The 20,310-nt window shown below is 44.2% G+C and overlaps 1 protein-coding gene across 2 annotated transcripts in view; it reads right to left on the bottom strand.

Annotated features, from left to right (window-relative positions):
• CTDSP2 (CTD small phosphatase 2) overlaps positions 1 to 20,310 on the bottom strand; it is a 267,042-nt gene that overhangs the window by 72,743 nt on the left and 173,989 nt on the right. The window lies entirely within an intron of this gene.

Genomic DNA, 20,310 nt, shown 5'->3' with positions numbered 1-20,310 from the left:
ATTTGGAAGATGGTCACAGACTTTTCAAAACAGAGAAGCCTCTCAGATCTGCAGTACCTCTGAAATTCCTCTGGAAATCTCTGAGCATCTTCCTGTGTTTCTGAAGTCCCTTCTAACAAAAGACGTGGGCCTGGCTGGGCAGCTCCTCTAGTATCTAGATACACAGGTAAGCAGAATTTGCTGCAATCTTTCATAGTTTTGCCTTGCTCTGCCAGTCTTTATATAAAGTTGGCTAGCTATGGGCCAAACAAAAGATTCCTGTCTAAAGGGGAGTCAATAACATTGGCTTCAAAATCCTCTTGCATAGGTTGGCTGGGCAACAATACATACCTGCGAATGGCAGTCCATAGCAACTGCTCTGGAAGAGGGTTCCACAGCATCACAACTACATTTAATACTATGTCTGGCTACCAGAGTAGCCTCATCGATTAGGAACAGCATTTGTTGGTCAGAGCCTGAGCCTGTGAATCCACCACTACCTTGTTCAAAGTGTTGTATATGGACAACAGATACTTGGTTATCTGGGTCTGGTAGTTAGTAGTCTTGAAATCCAGAGTAGAGGAAGTACAGACCTTCTTTCCCCACCTCCTACTACTAGTACTGTCCTACTGTCATACTGTCCTACTGTCTACAGGGAAGGCAATGGCATTGGGTTGCATTTTGGAAGGTTTGTCAAAAGAGTGACACAGCCAGCAAGAGGGGTCTGTCACAAGGCTCTTGTACAAGAATTTAAGCTCATCAGGAACTTTCTAAAACCAGTCTGGCCTTTTAGAAGCACATGGTTGTGAATCAGGAACTGTAAAGATAGACTATTCAGTGTCAAAAAGGCCTCCAAAAAGTACAGTTGTGTACACTTACCGTAAATGTAAATGTTCAAGTGTCACTGTTGCAGTCATTAAATATGGGTAATCTGCTGGCAGGTTGCCCTCAGTTGGCCTGAAGCATACCCCTTGACACAGCAAGCTAGTCCTGATGCATGTCACCTCGGTGTTCCTTAGGATCACAGGTTCATAGCTACAGAGGAGATTAACTAGACTATTGGACCTGGGTCCCTTACTTAAAGTCTTGGGTCCTGCGTCAGTTGCTGTCCCTTTTTCCATGACGTCAGGTCGTCAGGGGTATAAAACATTCAGCAGACGCCATTACGTTAGTTTTTCTTGCCCCAGATGTCAGGTGCCCCCCAAATGGGAAGCAAATAAATTAAAAACACAAAAAATATACCTCCAATCCCAAAAGCAAATACACCAAAAGGGCTTTTAATCATAGTGAAAGAAAGTAGAGGTATAGCCAGAGAAAAATAGGGGGCTGGAGGGAGGGTAACCAGGACTGCAACAGTGAATACACTTGAACATCTACATTTATGGTAAGTGTACACAACTGCACTACGTTCTTCGCGTTTCACTGTTGCAGTCATTACATTTGGGTAGATTCTCAAAGCTATGGTTGGGTGGAGGGAATTATACAGCATTTGGAGCAGCTATAAGGCCCAACAGGACTACAGTGGCAAAGCCAGCTCTGGATTTAGAGAAAAGTGGTAAATGGTAATGCTTGGTGAACGTATGAACTGAGCTCCAGGTAGCAGCCTCTAGAATGTCCCTGGTAGGAACACCTCTGAGAAAGGCTGTAGAAGTAGATGTAGTCCTGGTGGAATGGGATCTGATTCCCTGGGGGATAGTTTTTCCATGGTGCTTATAGCAGAAAATAATACAATGGCTTATCCATTTGGAAATGGTTTGCTTTGAAACAGCCTTTCCCTCTGCCCCTGCAGCAAATGCCACCAGCAGTTGTTCAGATTTTCTTTGTGATTTTGTCCTGTTTAAGTAAAATCTAAGTTGTCTGTGTACATCCAATGAATGCAGAATCCGCTCCCCCTTGTTCTGTGGATTGGGAAAGAAAGTTGGCAACTGAATGGTCTGATTAAGAGCCACACTGGATACCACCTTAGGCATGAAAGATGGATTGTTTCTAAGAGATACCCAGTCCTCATGAAAAATGATGAAAGGTTCCACTGCCATAAGAGCCTGTAATTCGGAAATCAATCTAGCTGAAGTGACTGCTAAAAGGAAAACTGTTTTCCAGGAGAGAAATTTTAAGTCTGTAGTAGCAGCTGGCTCGAAAGGAGGGACAGTGAGCTTTTCCAATACAAAATTGAGGTTCCAGGCAGGGGTCGGAGCTCTCCTGGGTGTTTTTGGCCCCTCTGAGATACTACTTTAGCAGAGGAAGAGAAAAGGGGAGGTTCTGTGTTGTAATGACTGGAAAAAATTGGAAGAAAAGGACAGGCACTTGTGAAGCATCTCAGTTAAGTATTGTAAAATCTGAGGAATGTTGGGCACTGCTGTGCTTATCCCTTGACATTGATTCCAGGCACAGAATCTTTTCCATTTGTCAGCATAAGATTTTCTAGTACTAGGCCTTCTCGCCTCCAAAATTACATCCATCACAGGTTTGCTGAGGGATGCTAAGGGTGAATTTAGGTGATTAGCCACGCTGCAAGATTCAAAGTTTGGAGCAGAGTGTGCAGAATTTGGTTGTTCTGCTGAGACAGTAAGTAAGGTGTCTGAGGCAGGTGCCACGGTGAAAGGTGTGACACACTGCACAGGAGTGGGTACCAGTGTTGGCGAGGCCAGTCTGGAGCAATCAAAATCATTTTTGGTTCATCCAGTTTGACTTTTAGCAGAACTTTGGAGAGCAGAGGCAGAAGGGGAAAGGCATAGACTGATAGTTTTTTCCAGCTGAAGGATAGAGCATCCAATTTCCAATCTTTTTTGTGATGTGTTCTTGTGCAAAATTTGTCCAACTGATAGTTCTGGGGTGAGGCAAAAAGATCTGTGTTTGGGCTCCCCCATTTGAGTGTCAACATGTAAAAAAAAAATCAGTGGTTCCAGTTTCCATTCGTGTGGGTCCATGAGATTTCTGCTTAGTTCGTCTGCCAGAATATTCAGCTTTCCTGGCAGGAATTGAGCTTGTAGTTGTACTTGATAGGTCAAGGCCGTGTTCCACAATGCCATGGCTAGTCTGCAAAGGGGGTAGGAGTGTGTACCCCCCTGCTTGTTTATGTACCACATAACCTTGGTGTTGTCTGTCTTTATCATTAATTGTCCTGGATGAAGGTAGTCCTTGAAGGCTGTCACTGCATTCTGTACAGCTAGAATTTCTTTTTTATTGATATGACGGTGCATTTGATTTAGGCTCCATTTAACCTGAAGGGACTTCCCTGCCACATGTGCCCCCCCCCCCAAGCATAGCCTGATGCATCTGTAGTTAGGGTTTGGGTGGCAGGGGGTGGTGTGAATGGCAGTCCCTTGTTTTGGTGGCAAGCCTCTGCCCACCATAGGAACTCTAGTTGCAGGCAGGGTATGATAGGAATCATTGTTTCCAGGCTGTGACAATGCTGACTCCATAGACTTTTTAAGTACCACTGACGTTTCCTCATATGCAGTCTTACATACGGAATTAGAAGAATGCAGGAGGCCATGAACACAAAGGCTTGCAGTATTTGCCTTGCAGAAAGCAGGGTTTTTGTGGCCACCTGATTGAAGTAAGTCACCAAATGAATTTGCTTCTCTGGCGCAAGGAAAGCCATCTGGGCAGTTGTATTCAAGCTTGCACCCAGGAATGTAATTTTTTGAGAGGGTACCAGTTGCGATTTCTTTTCGTTTAGTGTACCCTAGACAAGTTAGAACCCTTTTTACAAATGCTAGATGGTTTAGAAGAGTGTCCTTGTTTTCTGCCTGAATTAGACAATCGTCCAGGTATGGATATATTTGAATATTTCTTTGCCAGCAAAATGCAAATACTGGAGTCAGGCACTTTGTAAAGACCCTGGGCGTAGTAGATAAGCCAAAGGGCAGTGCAGAGAACTGGTAATGCAAGTAGCCTGCTTTGAAGCGGAGGTATCTTCTGCAAGATTCCCCGATTGGGATATGCAGGTAAGCTTCTTAAATCTAGAGTTGCCAACCAGGCATCTTTGCCTAGCATAGGAATTAACTGGTGAAGAGTCAGCATCTTGAATTTTGGAATGTCCAGAAAGGTGCTTACAGTAGATAAGTCCAGAATTGGACGCCATGATTGGTCTTTTCTGGGTACCAGGAGAAGTCTTGAATAGAAACCTTGTCCCTTTTCCTCTTCTGGTACTGGGTGAATAGCCCCCATGCTCATTAGGGAAAGTACTTGTTTCTGGGCCTCTGCCCAGTGATTTGGGGGCAAGTCTGGCCATCCGTTTGGAATTGTCAACGTGTGGAAATGAAATCTGTATCCCTGGGATACTATATTTAAAACCCATTTGTCCTGGGTTATAAGTTGCCAGTTGCTTGCATGAAGAGACAGTCAAGTGCTTGATAAGTGTAAAGGGAAGTCTTAGAGACTGTTTACCATAGGGAGGTGTCTTGCTGTTTCCAGATTTGGAAGAGGAGGCACCCCACTGTTTTGTTCTGAAAGTTCCTTGGGACTGAAACCTGGAGCCTTTGGAATGTCTGGGTTTGGCTTCAGTGGCTCTTGAAGGGACTGGAAAGGACCAGTTTTTAGTAGGCCAGTACCTACTAAATCTTGGAGGTTGCACCTGTAATAAATCTTTCACAGTTTGCTTAGATTTAGCTTCAACTTCCATCTTTTTTAAAACATCTTCAGCCTTATTACCAAAGAGACAGTCCTGTTGTAAAGGAGCATCTAACAATTTTGCTTTAACATAATCAGGCAGATTTTGCTCTTTGAGCCAAGCATGTCTTCTTAGCATAGACCCAGTTACAGCAGCCCTGCAAGAGGCCTCCAAAGAATCAAAACCACATTGCAAAGTATGTTTCCCAACTTGTTCAGCTGAATGCAATAAATCCTGTAAATCTTTTTTCCACACAATCAGAAAATCAACATCATTTTCTGTTTAAGCAGTCCCATGATATGCTGTTGATATTTTAGCATATTTGACAGTTTAAAGCCCTGATTGCCAAGGCTGCAGAAGTGTAAACCTTCTTACCCCATCTATCCAGCGCCCTGGAATCTCTATCAAAAGGGGTAGGATTTTTAGCAGTAGAAGCCTTAATGCCCTTGGAACACTGAGAAATGGTTTCAAGATCTGCAACAGGATTTTTGAAAAGGAATTTATGGGAGACAGGAACCCTGTAGTATCTGTCTGGCTTACAAGGAGCCGGAGGCAGAGAATCAGGAGCCATACTAGATTCTGAAAAAACATCATCAACAATGTCTGGAACAGGAGGTATATAGCCGAAGGCCTATGCTGAGGAAGAAGAAGAAAATCCCCAAGTCTCTTTTTAGATTCAGAAAAACCCTGACTTTCCCAGTGGAAATGTTCCCTTAAGGTATGTAAACTTTCCCCAAAAGAAAAATCCTCAGGGGGAGAAGCAGAAGAAATGGAATCTTCTGCATAAGAGTCCTCATAAGTAGGTATATACAATTCCTGTTCATTAGAAGAGTCAGAAGAAATAGAATCCTGTTCAGAAGATTCATAATCAATGTCTTGCCTAGGCCTCTTACAAGGGGGGTTGGCTACCCCTGATCAGAGTAATTAAATCTTCAGCCATTTTGATAATTTGTTTTTTAGGCATAGGTCGAGATTTTGGCCTTAGTTTTGAAGATGTCGTCAGTCTAACATACAAATCTGTAGGCCTGAAAACACCCTCAGAAGCTGGTGCCTGCACAGTGGCTCCAGACCCATCTAAGGTAGAGACATCGTGGGTTCCATAATTGAAGCATCTCACAGCATACCAGACTCAGAATAGGTCTCAGTAGAGGCCTGTGAATCAGAAGTAGCAGGTATCAGGGGCTGCGAAAGCACCTCACTGAGAATCGGCGAACTGGCGACTGGCTTAGGAGAAGCATCGTCAGCAGTTTTGGACTTTTGGTCTTTTTCTTTGCATTTTTTTAGGTATTCCAGTAGTCGGACTGCTAACTGACGACATTTCTGGATAATTAAAGCGCGAGCCAAAATATTCAGAAGCAAAAAATGTACAGACGTTTGATAGTGGTTGATTAAATAAAGCACAAATCCGACAAGGTACATTGTGGTCAGGGCCTAGGCAAGGAATACAGTACAAATGAAAATCTTTATGAGGTATTTGCTTCCCACAAGTAATGCAATTATTAACTTTTACTGACATCGGTAAACAGCAAGAAAAAGCTTCCCCAATGGGGTACTTAGCTTTTTAGTTGAAGACTTCGGATCTGAAACTCGAAAATGAAAATTTCAGGGGTCGGCCAACCAGCACTTGCGAACTGCTTCTGCTTCGGGCACCGCACGGCAAGAAAGACTTACGTAATGGCATCAGCTGCATGTTTTATACCCCTGGATGACCTGACGTCATGGAAGAAGGGACAGCAACTGACGAAGGACCCAATACTTTGTTAATCAGGCCGACTGAGGGCAACCTGCCAGCAGACTACCCAAATGTAATGACTGCAACAGTGAAACATGAAGAACATCTGGTGGTATAGGACAAGGGGCAGAAGTGCCCACTTCCAAAAGGTCATAACAGTTTTGTTGGACCTCTGAAATTTGACTATACCCCCAAAGCGTTTCACAGGTTTATAACTGTCTCCCCAAAAGAAACTTGTTCCACTGGGGAATCAGAAGAGATGGACTTCCTCATCTGAGAGAAACTGGCCAAGGGAGTGAATTTGAAAGTAATAGGCTACAGAATGGTCCCAGTCAGATGCATCTTCACAGGAAGAGGACACTTGGTAAGGAGGTCTTTACAGGGGATTTACCTACCACACACACACTTACTCCTACTAGTTGACATCTAATACAGCTACAGCAAAACAAATTAAGTAAATAAAGGAAGGTTCCCCAACAGGGTATTTATCAGTTTATTTTCTGGAAGCAACAGTACCAACAACCAAGCGATGGGTGTGCAACCTAAATTCTGTCTGGTGGCAAACCTATCTGGAGACTAAATTCATACATCTGTTTATTTACCCATGTGTTTGGGCGCCGATGTCAAACAGTAGACTTACAAGTGACATCAGTCAGGACATCCATCATTTCTTTAGCAGGACACAGTTCAAAGAAACACAAATGGATTCAAGTACAGCATTCTTCAATCTACTGCAAATGGAAAGTACTCCGGTATACCTACCATCGCTCTTTCTAACTTACCCCCCCCCCGTGAGCATTACACATTTGAACTGGAAAGCCACTGACAGGAGCAAACTAACAAGAACAAACTAAGGATTACAGAACTGCCCTTTAGTGAAGCATCAAATTATTTCATACACAAAAACGTTCCCACCTACAAAGCACATCACAGATAATCATTTCCCTAGTACAACTACAACTAAGCAGCAAATAAAGTCGCACAAAAAAACTCATGGACAAATACATCAAAAGGCTTTGGCAAACCAGAGACATCACTGTGCAGAATACCTTAAAGCTCCTTTGAAAAAGGCCTGTGGAAAATTTGCAAATTACCCCTTAAGGACGTACAACTGTTTCACCTACATGCATTTTAAAAATAAAATATCAGCGGCATTCAAAAGTCTTTATTAAAGCATTCAAGCCATTAAAGCCAAACCCCAGTAACTAAGCATGACAAGTTTTTTTCCCTTTTTATGTGCTCGAAACCATTACTGTAAAGTATTTTAAAAATACGTAATTAAACAATTAATCAAGAAGCGAGACAGTATATGCCTTACTTGATATTTGCTTTGCTTTCCTGCCTCACACACAGTAACAGGTCAAAGACTGTTTTGCATGGCCTGTTAGTATGACAGTTAAACAATAGTATCAGTTAACAAGAGTATTTCTAGTCATCGCTAGAGGGAGCAGACGCTCCAATCTTCAGCATGGTGTCCTTTTTGTACATGTACCTACATAACAAAATACTGGAAGGATGCAGAAAATCTCTGCAGGCAGTGCCAACAGCACACAATTCCCACAGAAATGATAACTTTGTACCCAAATGTTCAAGTACAGCGTCTGAAAGTTTCAAGAATTTATCAAGGAGGAAAGGAGCACTTGTTACACAAAGGCATTCAAACTGATTGCAACTATCTAGCAAGCCATATATTGTACTCCATTTTCACTGGGGTGGGTATAAGACTTCTGTTCAGTGAGGGGGATGCAACAACTGTTACACATTTGAGTCATCATTACATAAATCCAGTGACAGAATTGCTTCTTATGTTCTCTAACCCCACCTAATTCCGACTCACATGCAGTAATTGGTGCTAAGTTTAGAGAACGTTGCATGTCTCTATATGTGAGATTATCAACGAAACACGTTCTGTAGAGGAGAATTAAGGCATATCTCAGAAATTTGCCAGAAAATTTGAAATTGTTTCAGAGATGGACATATACGGTCAAGTGTTACCAGTAACCCTAAAGACTCATGGGTACTCTACTCTGACATTCAGTTGACAAACATATGACACTTTTGCAGGCAATTGGCAAGAGCTATGTATACCTAAACCCTATTTTTAATGTTGACGTAATGATATTTTTCATTTTTTTAAGGGTCACAGCACAAAAAAAAAAAAAAAAAACCACAATACATCTTGCTTGTGTAGAAAGATGCGCATTTCCTAATAGCCTTGTCTTACAAAACACTCTGCATAAATTAAGACTGAATATTTTGACACAATGCACAGTTAGTCATTTGTAAGCAGTGACAACTAATGGTCATTCACTTTAAAAACAGAACAGAGTATTGGGTCCCTTCAGATTTAATAAATGTAAAAACTTAACATATGGCACTGCTGTGACTTCAGGCCTAATAAGAACACATACTTCTGTATAAACATTTAAGAATAAGATGACACTTTTTTTTAATGTATTTTTTGTGGTGTGACCGATTTTTCATCAAAATTAAAAAATGTCGCTGCTTCTTTTACTCTGAAACGTAGGTCTCGATCTTTTAAGAGGCCAATGTAGAACACAAAAACTAGCAATGTGTGACAATCAAAATGTGCAACACCCTTTTCTGCAATTCAGAAAAACCCACCATTTCCTTGGAGCCTGGAAAAATCTCACCAGTATCAGGACAAATCCAGAATTAATAAGGAATACAAAAGTATTTCTACTATTACCCTGAGACATTGACAAAATAGGAGAATGTGAATTAATTCACAATTTCTGAAATAATAGAAGCTTACAACTCTAACTTGTCATTTAAGTAGAAGTCACAATCTGTTCTCCATAAGTTACCAGTTTTAGGAGGGATTTAAAGGGACAGAGTTAAAGCTGGAGTCAAAACTCAGGGACTGGTCAATGCATAAATAAAAAAAACAGGAAACGAAAGGAAATAAAAATAACTGAATGCTGACACTAACTTTACATACAAACTCTACTACTGTCAGAGCCTCAGAGTGTACACATTCAGTCACTTACTACTGTCAGAGCCACAGAGTGTACACATTCAGTCACGTACTACTGACCAATTAAGGGAACAAAGCAGCTGCAGCTCCAATGAAAGTCCACAACCCCTCAACAGCAGACAGACAGGAACAAAAAATTGCAGTAACAGCATTACTATAACTGTCCCACTGCCAACTCAAGTCACAAAGCAAAGAAACCACAATGAAAACCACAGCGGCACACTGTAAAATTGAGAAGATAATCTCTCTTACTCTTTGCGCCCTGCAATACCTTTTTTGAAGGTATTGCAGTGGTGCAAAAACTAGTAGAGTCATGCAAGTGGGCGAATTGTCTGCACCCTTAACCGTTCCCGTTGCCTTAGGAGCAGTGACTTGATTAGCTCCCATACCACAACGCCAACTAGCTCATATAACGCAATTACAACCCATCAAAAATCATAAAGCAGAGCCAGCACTGCTCAATGCAGAACAGTGGGCCAAGTCTATGTTAAATATGGAGTGTTCCGCACAATCTAGAGAACTTGGCTGCTCGGCTCAGAAGATGAACGAAAGCTGTGTACTCACCATAATGATAGATCTTGTCTTGTCTGTCTCTGTCTGGTTCAACCTGTGGGATTGGCCGATTCTAAAGCCTTTCAGCTCAATTTGGTTCTGCCTCCCTTACACATTACTCCCTGCTCCTCTATCAACTCACCCAAATCAAGTTTGCTCCCAGAATATCAGTAGATTGATACTTCTCTTTCGGCTGTTCATGTTGGGGATCACCACAGTGGATCATCTATTTCCATTTCTTCCTATCTTCTGCATCTTCCTCTGTCACACCAACCACCTGCATGTCCTCTTTCACCACATCCATAAACCTTACCTTAGGCCTTCCTCTTTTCCTGTTACCTTGCAGCTCCATCCCTAGCATCCTTTTCCCAATATACCCAACATCCCTCCCCAGCACATGTCCAAACCAATGCAATCTCGCCCATCTCCAAACCGTCCAACCTGAGCTGACCCTCTAATATACTGATTCCTAATCCTGTCCATCCTTGTCACACCCAGTGCAAATCTTAACATATTTAACTGTTACTTCCAGCTCTGACTCCTCCCTTTTTGTCAATGCCACCGTCTCCAACCCATACAACACAGCTGGTCTCACTACCCTCTTGTAGACCCTTCCCTTTCACTCTTACTGGTACCAGCCTGTCACTCCTGACACTCTTTTCCATCCATTCCACCCTGCCAGTACTCTCTTCTTCACCTCTCTTCCACACTCACCATTACTCTGAACTGTTGATTCCAAGTACTTAAACTAATCCATTTTCGCTAACTCTACACCCTGCAGCCTCACCATTCCTCTATCCTCCCTCTCATTCGCACACACATATTCTGTCTTAGCCCTCCAGACTTTCATTCCTCTTTCCTCTAGAGCATATCGCCACCACTCCAGGGTCTCCTCAACCTGGTCCCTACTCTCACTACAGATCACAATGTCATCTGCAAACATCATAGCCCATGCGGCCTCCTGTCTGATCTTGTCTGTCAATCTATCCATCACCACTGCAAATAAGAAAGGACTCAAGAGCTGATCCTTGATGTAATCCCACCTCCACCTTAAATGCATCTGTCACTCCCACTGCAGACTTCACCACTGTCACACTACCCTCGTAAATATCCTGTACCACTCTTACATACTTCTCTGCCACTCCCGACTTAGTCATACAATACCACAACTCCTCTTCTATGCACCCCTATCATATGCTTTCTCCAAGAATGACACAACATATCCATTTCCCCATTTCTTCCTTAAAGGCAAGGAAACCTTCAGAGACAAGCAAGACTCTAGGCAAGGAGAAAGGAAGGGCCCCTGCTGTCCGGCCATCACCAAAGGAAGACTCACCAAATCAACAAGAAGGTTGGGAATGTTTTGCCAGGCAGAGACAAACAACACAGATCTATCATTATACAGCGTACATAACTTTCGGATCGGAGGGTGTCTGCTCTGGCTGTTTCATAACTTTCGGATCAGTGGCTGTCTGCTCTGGCTGTTTCAACCTGTGGGACCAAGAGTCCCAGCTATGACAATTCCTAGGGAGGAACTCTGAAATGATATTTTGCAACACAGCAAGACCAAAAGAAGCCCTGGACCTGGACTGAATAGCCAACTTGTAACGTGACAAACATATGATGCCCTAGCGATGTAGCAGCAGCATAGACATCCATAGGCACTCTCAAAAGAAAAGCTGTAGAAGTAGCTACAGCTCTAGTAGATGACCTCTAGGCTTCCCTGAAAGAGACTTGCCTAACAGAGTATACAAACAGCATGTAATCTGACAACCACTTGGACAAGTTATTTTAGACAAAGGGGGCTCAGCCTGGATTTTGAGATAAATAAATAGCTGACTAGATTTTCTGAAGGATTTGGTACTGTTAAGATAAAACTACAGTTGCCTACGTACATCCAAACAATGCAAAAGGTATATGCCTTTGTATGAAAAGTTGGAAAAGAACACAGGAAGATGAACTGAACAGTGAAGGTTATTCTCTGAAGCTAACTTAGGCAAGGAAGAAATGACAGTATCTATTCATACAAACCCTATGAAAAAATAAATAAAATGGAGAGAATCAAGTACTTGCAATTCTGAAGCCATTTTGGCTGAGGTAATCGCCACTAAAACTTTATCCAGGACACAAGTTTCTGATCCACGGAGGTTGAAGGCTCAAAAGGAGGATCAGTCAAAACCTGAAGGAGAGATGGCAGATCCCAGGGATACACCAGATCCTGTAGTGGAGGACGAAGAAGAAAAGTACCCTTCAAAAAACCCTTGGAGATCATGAGAGAAGCCAAGGACGCATTATCTCTACCAATTTGAAAGTATGAAATGTCTACTAACTGAACCTTGACAATAGAAAAAAGTACAGTTGTGTACACATCATAAATGTAGATGTTCAAGTGTATTCAGTGTTGCAGTCAATTACATTTGGGGTTATCCCTGCCAGGGTAGCCCACAGTCTGTTCGAATACTAGAGGCCTAGTATTTCTGCATCAGTTGCTGTCGCTCCAGGACTGACGTTAGGTCGTCAGTGGTATAAAATCAGGCAGCCGACGCCATTGCATCAGTTTTTCTTGCCCTGTCAAGAGCCCCCAATAGGGAGCTAGGTAATGGTGGAAGAACACCACCAGTAGAAAGTAAATACCAAAAATTCCTTGTAAGGAGAGAGAGAGAGAGAGAGAGACCAAGAGAGACAAGGGGGATGGAGAGAGGGAAACCACGACTGGAACAGTGAATACACTCGAACATCTACATTTATGGTAAGTGTACACAACTGTACTATGTTCTTAGTGTTTCACTGTTGCAGTCATCACATTTGGGTTGATTCCCAAAGCTGAAGAAAAGGGTGGAGGCAGTCAAGAAGACTGGGGGCAGGCTAGGATGACCTGCAAGACTGCGGTGGCAAAGCCTGCCCTGGATTTGGAGAAGATAGGCAGGTGGTAATGCTTGGTGAAGGTATGGACAGATGTCCATGTTGCAGCCTCCAGGATGTCCCTGGTGGGGACCCCTCTGAGAAAAGCTGCAGAGGTGGAGGTTGCTCTGGTGGAATGTGTCCTGACACCCTTGGGGGGAGGTTTCCCGTGCTGTTTTGTAGCAGGAATGGATGCAGTGTGCTATCCATTTGGAGATTGTTTGGATATGGCCTTGCCCTCTGCTCCTGCAGCGAAGCTGACTAGCAATTGATCAGTTTTTCTAAAAGGATTTAGTCCCGTCTAGGTAGAATCTGAGCTGCCTGTGCACATCTAGACAGTGCAGAATTCTTTTCCCCTTTTTTTGTGGGTTAGGGAAAAAGATGGGCAAATGAATGGATTGGTTGAGAGCCACACTGGACACCACTTTTGGCATGAAGGACGGGTTAGTCCTGAGGGAGACCCTGTCAGCATGGAAAAAGATGAAGGGCTCTACAGCCATAAATGCTTGTAGTTCGGATACCCTTCTAGCTGAAGTGATGGCCAGACAAGGCTGTCTTCCAAGAGAGAAATTTTAACTCTGCTGAAGCTGCAGGTTCAAATGGGGGCAGGGTGAGCTTTTCCAACACAAGTTTAGGTCCCAAGCTGGGGGTAGGAGCTCTTCTGGGTGGCCTCAAGTTGTTAGACCCTCTTAGGAACTGTTTGATGAGAGAGTGTGAGAAACAAGGTGGCTCTGTGCTGAAATGAGCAGAGATGGCAGAGGCATGAATTTTAATAGAAGAAAAGGATAGACCCCGGTGTAGTAGGTCTGCCAGGTAATCCAGGATGAGAGGTAGGGAGGGCTGTGCCATTCCTGCTCCCTTAACCTGGATCCAGGTGCAAAATCTTTTCCACTTGTCAGCATAAGATTTTCTAGTGCTGGGGTGTCTGGCCTCATGTACAACATCTAGAACTTGTTTGCTTAGACTGGCAGCTTGAGGAGAGGTCAGAGAATAAGCTAGACTGCCAGACTGAGGGTCGGCAATTAGGGATGCATGAATTCTCCATTCCTCTGGGTCAGGAGTGTTGGGATCTGAGGTAGGTGCCATGGTGGCAGGGGTGACTGGCTGCGCAGCAGTGGGTACCAGTGCTGGTGTGGCCAGTCTGGGGCAATCAGGATTGCCCTCGGTTTTTCCTCCCTTATTTTGGAGCAATACCCTTGAAATGAGTGGTAGAGGGGGAAATGCATAGACTGAGAGGTCTACCCACTGGAAGGATAGAGCATCCACTTTCCAGGCCTTGCTGTGAGGTTCCCTGGTGCAGAATTTTCTCAGCTAATGGCTGGAGTGGAAGGCAAAAGGGTCGACCTTTGGGGTGCCCCATTTCTGGGTTACAAAAGTGAAGGTTCTTTGGTCTAGCTGCCACTCATGTGGGTCTAGCAGGTTTCTGCTTAAGTTGTCTGGCAGAGAGTTAAGAGAGCCTGACAGGAATTGTGCTAACAGATGTAGTTGCATGGCTGAGGCCATGTGCCAAAGGGTTATGGCGAGCCTGCACAAAGGTTAAGCGTGACTCCCTCCCTGCTTGTTGATATACCACATCACTGTGGTGTTGTCTGTTTTGATCAGTAAAAGCTCCAGGGATAGTAGGGGTCTGAAAGCTGTTAAGGCATGCTGAACAGCTAACACCTCCTTTTGGTTGATGTGCAGATGTATTTGAGCTGGGCTCCACTGGCCCTGAATGTACCTGCTGTCCAGGTGTGCACCCCAGGCATAGTCTGATGAGTCTGTGGTGAGAGTCTGGGTGGTGTGGGGTTGTGAGAAGGGAAGTCCCTTGTGGTAGCACGCAGCTGCCCACCAAAGAAAATCTTTCCTTAGACAAGGTATCATTGGTATAAGAGTTACCAGGTCTTGAGAGTGCTGACACCAAAGGTTTTTTAGGTACCATTGTAGTGTCCTCATATGCAGTCTGGCATATGGAATGAGTGGAATGCAAGAAGCCATGAACCCTAGAGCTTGCAGGACTTTCCTTGCAGATAACTGGGTCCTGGTGGCTAGTTGAGAGAAGTAGACTGTCGGATAGGCTTGTTTTTCTGGATTAAGGAATGCCATCTGGCATGCTGTGTCCAGGCTTGCTTTCAGGAATACAATTTTTTGTGTGGGAACTAGTTTGGATTTCTTTTCATTGATAGTATACCCCAGGGAGGTCAGTAGGTCCTTTACAAAGATCAGGTGCTTTAGCAGCTTTTCCTGACTGTCTGCCTAAATCAGGCAGTCGTCTACGTAGGGATAAATTTGAATATTTGTTTGGTCTGCAAAAAGCAATGGCAAGAGCCAGACACTTTGTAAAAACTTTGGGAGCAGTGGATACGCCAAAGGGAAGTGCAGACAACTGAAAGTGCAGTGATCCTGCCCTGAAACGTAGGTATTTCCTGCATGATTCCCTGATTGGGATGTGTAGGTAGGCCCCTTTTAGGTATAGGGTGGCTAACCAAGCATCCTTGGAAAGCATAGGTAGAAGCTGCTCGAGGGTGAGCATTCTGAATTTTGGCATCACCAGAAAGGTGTTTAGAATGGATAGACAGAGGATGGGGCGCCCTCTTTTCTGGGTACCAGGAAGAGTCTGGAGTAGAAACCTTGGCCTATCTGTTCTGCAGGAACATGGTCTATTGCCCTCATATAGAGAGCAGGGAAAGGACTTGCATTTTGGCCTCTTTCCATTGGTTTGGGGGAAAGATCTGTGAACCCTTTTGGGATTGGCAGAGTGTGGAAATAAAATTTGTATTCCTGGGACACCATGTTGAGGACCCAGCGGTCTTTGGTAATGGTGGCCCAGTTGCTTGCATGGGAGAGTTTTCTTCCTAGGGGCAAGAGCAGGTGGGCAGAGGGAGGGGGTGGAAGTTTAAAAGTCATTGTGAGCTCTTACCATAAAGGGGTGGCTTTGCACTTCCTGGTTTTGAAGAGGAGGAATTCCATTGTTTAGATCTCTGCATTCCCCTGGGGCTGTTGTCTGGGGGGGGGGGGTCTGCTTCCCCTAGGTCTGAGCTGAGATGACCTGGAGGGGGCAGGAAAGGACCAGTGTTTGGTGGGGCAATGCCTACTAAACCTCAGTGGCTGGACTTGTAGGAAGTCTTTAACTGTCTGCACAGATTTAGCTTTTTCTTTAATCTTTTTTAAGACCTCTTCTGCCTTGGTGCCAAATAAGGTGTTTTTGTGCAAGGGTGCATCCAATAATTTGGAATTGACATGGTCTGGCAAGGTCTGTTCCTTACGCCAAGCATGCCTTCTAAGGCCAGAACCAGTGACTGCTGCCCTGCAAGATGCTTCTAGGGTGTCAAAACCACATTGTAAGGTGTGCTTAGTTACTCGACTTGCAGAATGCATTAACTCTTGTAACTCAATTTTCTGCACAAGCAGGGAAAGAATATATTTTGTGTTTGATAAGCGTTATAAGGTCTTCTGCCATTTTAAGCATTTGAGACTGAGGCAAGAAAGCAGATGCCTGAGCTTGCGGCATTGTTTTTTTGGGGGTGGTTCGTCCCCTGGGCCATAGAAACTCGGCTGTTTTCGAAAGAACTGAAGAAGTGAAAGAAGTCATCGGTCTGTGTCGAGTATCGGTAGTGCAAAGTACTTACTTGGAAGCCAGTGCCTGCTCAGCGGCTCCAGACCCATCCAAGGTAGAGACATCCACAGGATCCTTAGTCAAAGAAGAGTTTCGTGGCATACCGGACTCCGAAAGGGTCTCGGCACGGCCTGCAAATACACAGAAGCGGGCATCAGGGGCTGCGAAAGCGCCTCACTAAGGACTGGTGTATTGACAACTAGCTTAAGAGAAGCACTGTCAGCAGTTTTGGACCTGTGCAGTCTGTCTATCTTTGTTCTTACATTTTTTCAGAAGACCGGTTGTCAGGTGGCTTACCGAAGCCATGTCGGAATTAGAGGACTGCGAGCGAAAATATCTAGCTATAATAAGGGCCCAATGACTTCTAGTTCTGGCATTAAAGCACAAAAGCAATAGAAGGGGATGTCCTGGTCTGGGCCTAAACAGGTGACGCAGTAAGTCTCTGTGTTTTTGTTTATTTGCATTTCACAGGCAAGACAACTATTAACTTTTTCTGACATCGGTTAGAGCAAGAAAAAAAGAATTCCCAATGGGGTACTTAGCTTTAGAAGACTTCAACTTCAATTCGAAAAAGAAATTAACTGCTCCTGCTTTGGGCTCCTCGGCAAGAAAGACTGGTGTAATGGTGTCGGCTGCCCAATTTTACACCACTGACAACCTGACGTCAGTCCTGGAATGACAGCAACCGACACAGAAATACTATGCCTCTGGTATTCGGGCCGACTGAGGGCTACCCTGGGCAGGGATAACCCCAAATGTGATGACTGCAACAGTGAAACATGAAGAACATCTAGAGCTTGAAGTGAACAGCTCAGCTAGAAAGTCCAAAACGGACTCCAATGGGGTCGAAAAAGGATAAAGTCCCAAAGGCTCTACCCATAAAACAAATCTTTATTTACTAGTGTACACTTTCCTAGTGGATTCTTTCTGCAAGGAAGACAACATATGCACTACTGCCTTTGAAAGCTTGGGATTACTGGCAATCAAACGAACTGGAGGCACCATGTGGTCAACTTGACGGACTGAAGACGAAGGGGGATCCAGCCCAACTGGAGGAGAGAGAAAATCTGGAATGGGATCCAACACCCAAGAGGGGTGTTCCAGAAGAGGCACCAGGAGGGGAAATCACACCAGGTGAAGTTAAAAGGGGACAATGAGAATCATGGAAGCTCTGCAAAAGACTGCTCTCTGAAGAAAAGTACAGTTTTGTACCTACCATAAATGTAGATGTCCGATAGGTATGCATCTGCAGTCATCACATATGGGTTGTCCTGCCTCAGGCAGCCCTTCGGTCGGCCGGATTCCAAAGTCTGGGTCCGGCGTCGGCTGATGTCGCCCTTTCCCCGACGTCACAGCGCCTGGGGTATAAAAGCGTCAGCCGACGCCATCTTCCTCAGTTTTTCTTGCCCCAGATGCCAGGTGCCCTCTAGGAAGGCTAAATTTGGAAAATAAGCAATAAAAAATCCAAACATTTGCAAAAATATATGTATGTAAAAACAAATACACCATAATAGATCCCCCCAGCTAGCTAATAGAGAGGTAAGCACCCTAGGAATACCACAGAGGGGAAGGAGGGAGGGTAAACCTGACTGCAGATGCATACCTATCGGACATCTACATTTATGGTAGGTACAAAACTGTACTACGTCCTTCAAGGATGCATCTGCAGTCATCACATATGGGTAGAATATCATAGCCAATCTGGGGGTGGAGGTACTAGGAAAAGGATGGTACTAGGAAAAGGATGGTGTAGCTAAGATACCCTGCAGGAAAGCCGTAGCAAAGCCTGCCCTGGATCTGGAGTATAAAGGTAAATTGTAATGCTTGGCAAATGTATGCACGGAGCTCCATGTGGCAGCTTCTAAAATGTCTTTTGTAGCCACCCCTCTTAAGAAGGCTGTGGAGGTGGCTGTGGCTCTCGTAGAATGAGGTCTAATGTTAGCTGGTACAGTCTTTCCATGAAATGAGTAACAAAATCAGATGCAATTTCCTATCCATTTTGAAATTGTCTGTTTGGAAATTGCTTTTCCTTGAGTACCAGCAGCATATGCTACCAGCAGCTGGTCAGTTTTCCTGAAACCTTTAGTTCTGTCCAAGTAGTAGCGCAACTGTCTGTGAATGTCCAGGGTGTGCAGCAGTTTCTCCCTTTGTTTTGTGGATTTGGGAAGAAGGTAGGCAAGTGAATGGCTTGATTCAATGAAACCCTGGATACCACCTTTGGCATAAAAGTAGGATTAGTTCTTAATGAAACTCTGTCCTGGTGAAAAATAATGAATGGCTGAACTGCCATCAGGGCCTGCAATTCCGAAACCCTTCTTGCTGAGGTTATTGCCAGAAGGAAAGCAGTCTTCCATGAAAGGTACTGTAGATCAGCAGATGCTGCTGGTTCAAATGGAGGCAGTGTTAGTTTTTCCAACACGTAGTTAAGGTCCCAAGCAGGTACAGGTGGATTCCTAGGAGGTTTGATGTTTTTAATTCCTCTTAGAAACTGTCTTAGGAGAGGATGAGAAAAGACAGGTGGATCAGTATTGTACTCAGCTGAAATTGCTGAAGCATGAATCTTAATAGAAGAGTAAGACAGCCCATTGTGGAACATTTCTGCCAAATATTCCAGGATATGTGCCATGTTCATCATTGTCGCATCTAGGCCCTTTGTGGTGTTCCAGATGAGAAATCTTTTCCATTTTGCTGAATATACCTTCCTTGTGGAAGGGCGGCGAGCTTCCATAATAATATTCTTCACTGTCTGGGATAGCTTATCCTGAGGAGGAGTCAAGGTATTCTCCACGCTGTTAGTTGCAATGTTTTCAGGTTGGAATGTAGAGTTTTGTGTCTGTGCTGTGTCAGTAGAAGTGGGCATATAGCTAGGGGCCATGGTTTCGTACGTGACATGCTGCTTAGCAGTGGGTACCAGTGCTGTCTTGGCCAGTCCGGAGCTATCAGAATCACTTTTGCTGCTCTGCCCTGATCTTCAGTAACACCTTGGTCATTAATGGAATAGGAGGAAATGCATACACTGTCAGATTTCTCCAGCTGAAAGAGAGGGCGTCCACTTTCCACACTTGTGGGTGGCATGTCCTTGAGCAGAATTTCTTCAGTTGATGATTGTGGGGGGATGCAAATAGATCTATGTCCGGGCTCCCCCAAGATTGTGTTATCTGTTGAAAAATGTCCGGGTGCAGCATCCATTCGTGTGCATCCATGATATTTCTGCTTAAGCTGTCCGCCAGTGTATTGTCCTTCCCTGGCACAAACTGAGCTTGTAGCTGTATATTGAGTTTCAAGGAAAGATCCCATAGATTCATTGCCAGTCTGCAAAGAGGGTAAGAATGGGTACCTCCTTGCTTGTTTATGTACCACATAACTGTGGTGTTGTCTGTCCTTATTAGTAGATGGCCTTGATGCAGAAAGAGTTTGAAGGCCTCGATTGCATGTATCACTGCTAGCATTTCTTTTTGATTTATGTGCATGCGTAGCTCCTTTTGTGACCATAGTCCTTGGATACCTCTGCCCTCCATGTGTGCTCCCCAACCTAGGTCTGAAGCGTCTGTTTTAATAGTTTGGGAGGTTTTTGGCTTTGTGAAGGGCAACCCTCTGTTGGACTGGCTGGCCTGAGCCCACCACAGAAATTCCTTGTGAAGGCATGGAATGAGTGGGATTAACGTCTCCAAACTGTGACTGTGCTGAGTCCATAAACTCCTTGGGTACCACTGTAGTTTTCTCATATGTAGCCTTGCTTGTGGAATCAAAAGAATACAGGATGCCATGTAACCCAGGGCTTGCAGGATTTTCCTTGCAGTCAGCTGGGTTTGTCTTGTCAGATTCTTGAAGTAATCCGGTAGTTGACTGTTTTTCTTCTGTGAGATAAGCCATTTGGGTGGTTGTATCTAGATCCGCACCCAAAAAGGTTATTCTTTGGGATGGAACAAGTCTTGATT

This window comes from Protopterus annectens, chromosome 9.part0 (assembly GCF_019279795.1).
Source record: "Protopterus annectens isolate FY-2018-M chromosome 9.part0, PAN1.0, whole genome shotgun sequence".
Lineage (NCBI taxonomy): Eukaryota > Metazoa > Chordata > Ceratodontiformes > Protopteridae > Protopterus > Protopterus annectens.
Note: the sequence above shows the minus strand (reverse complement) of the source record. Positions and strands in the feature narration are given on the sequence as shown.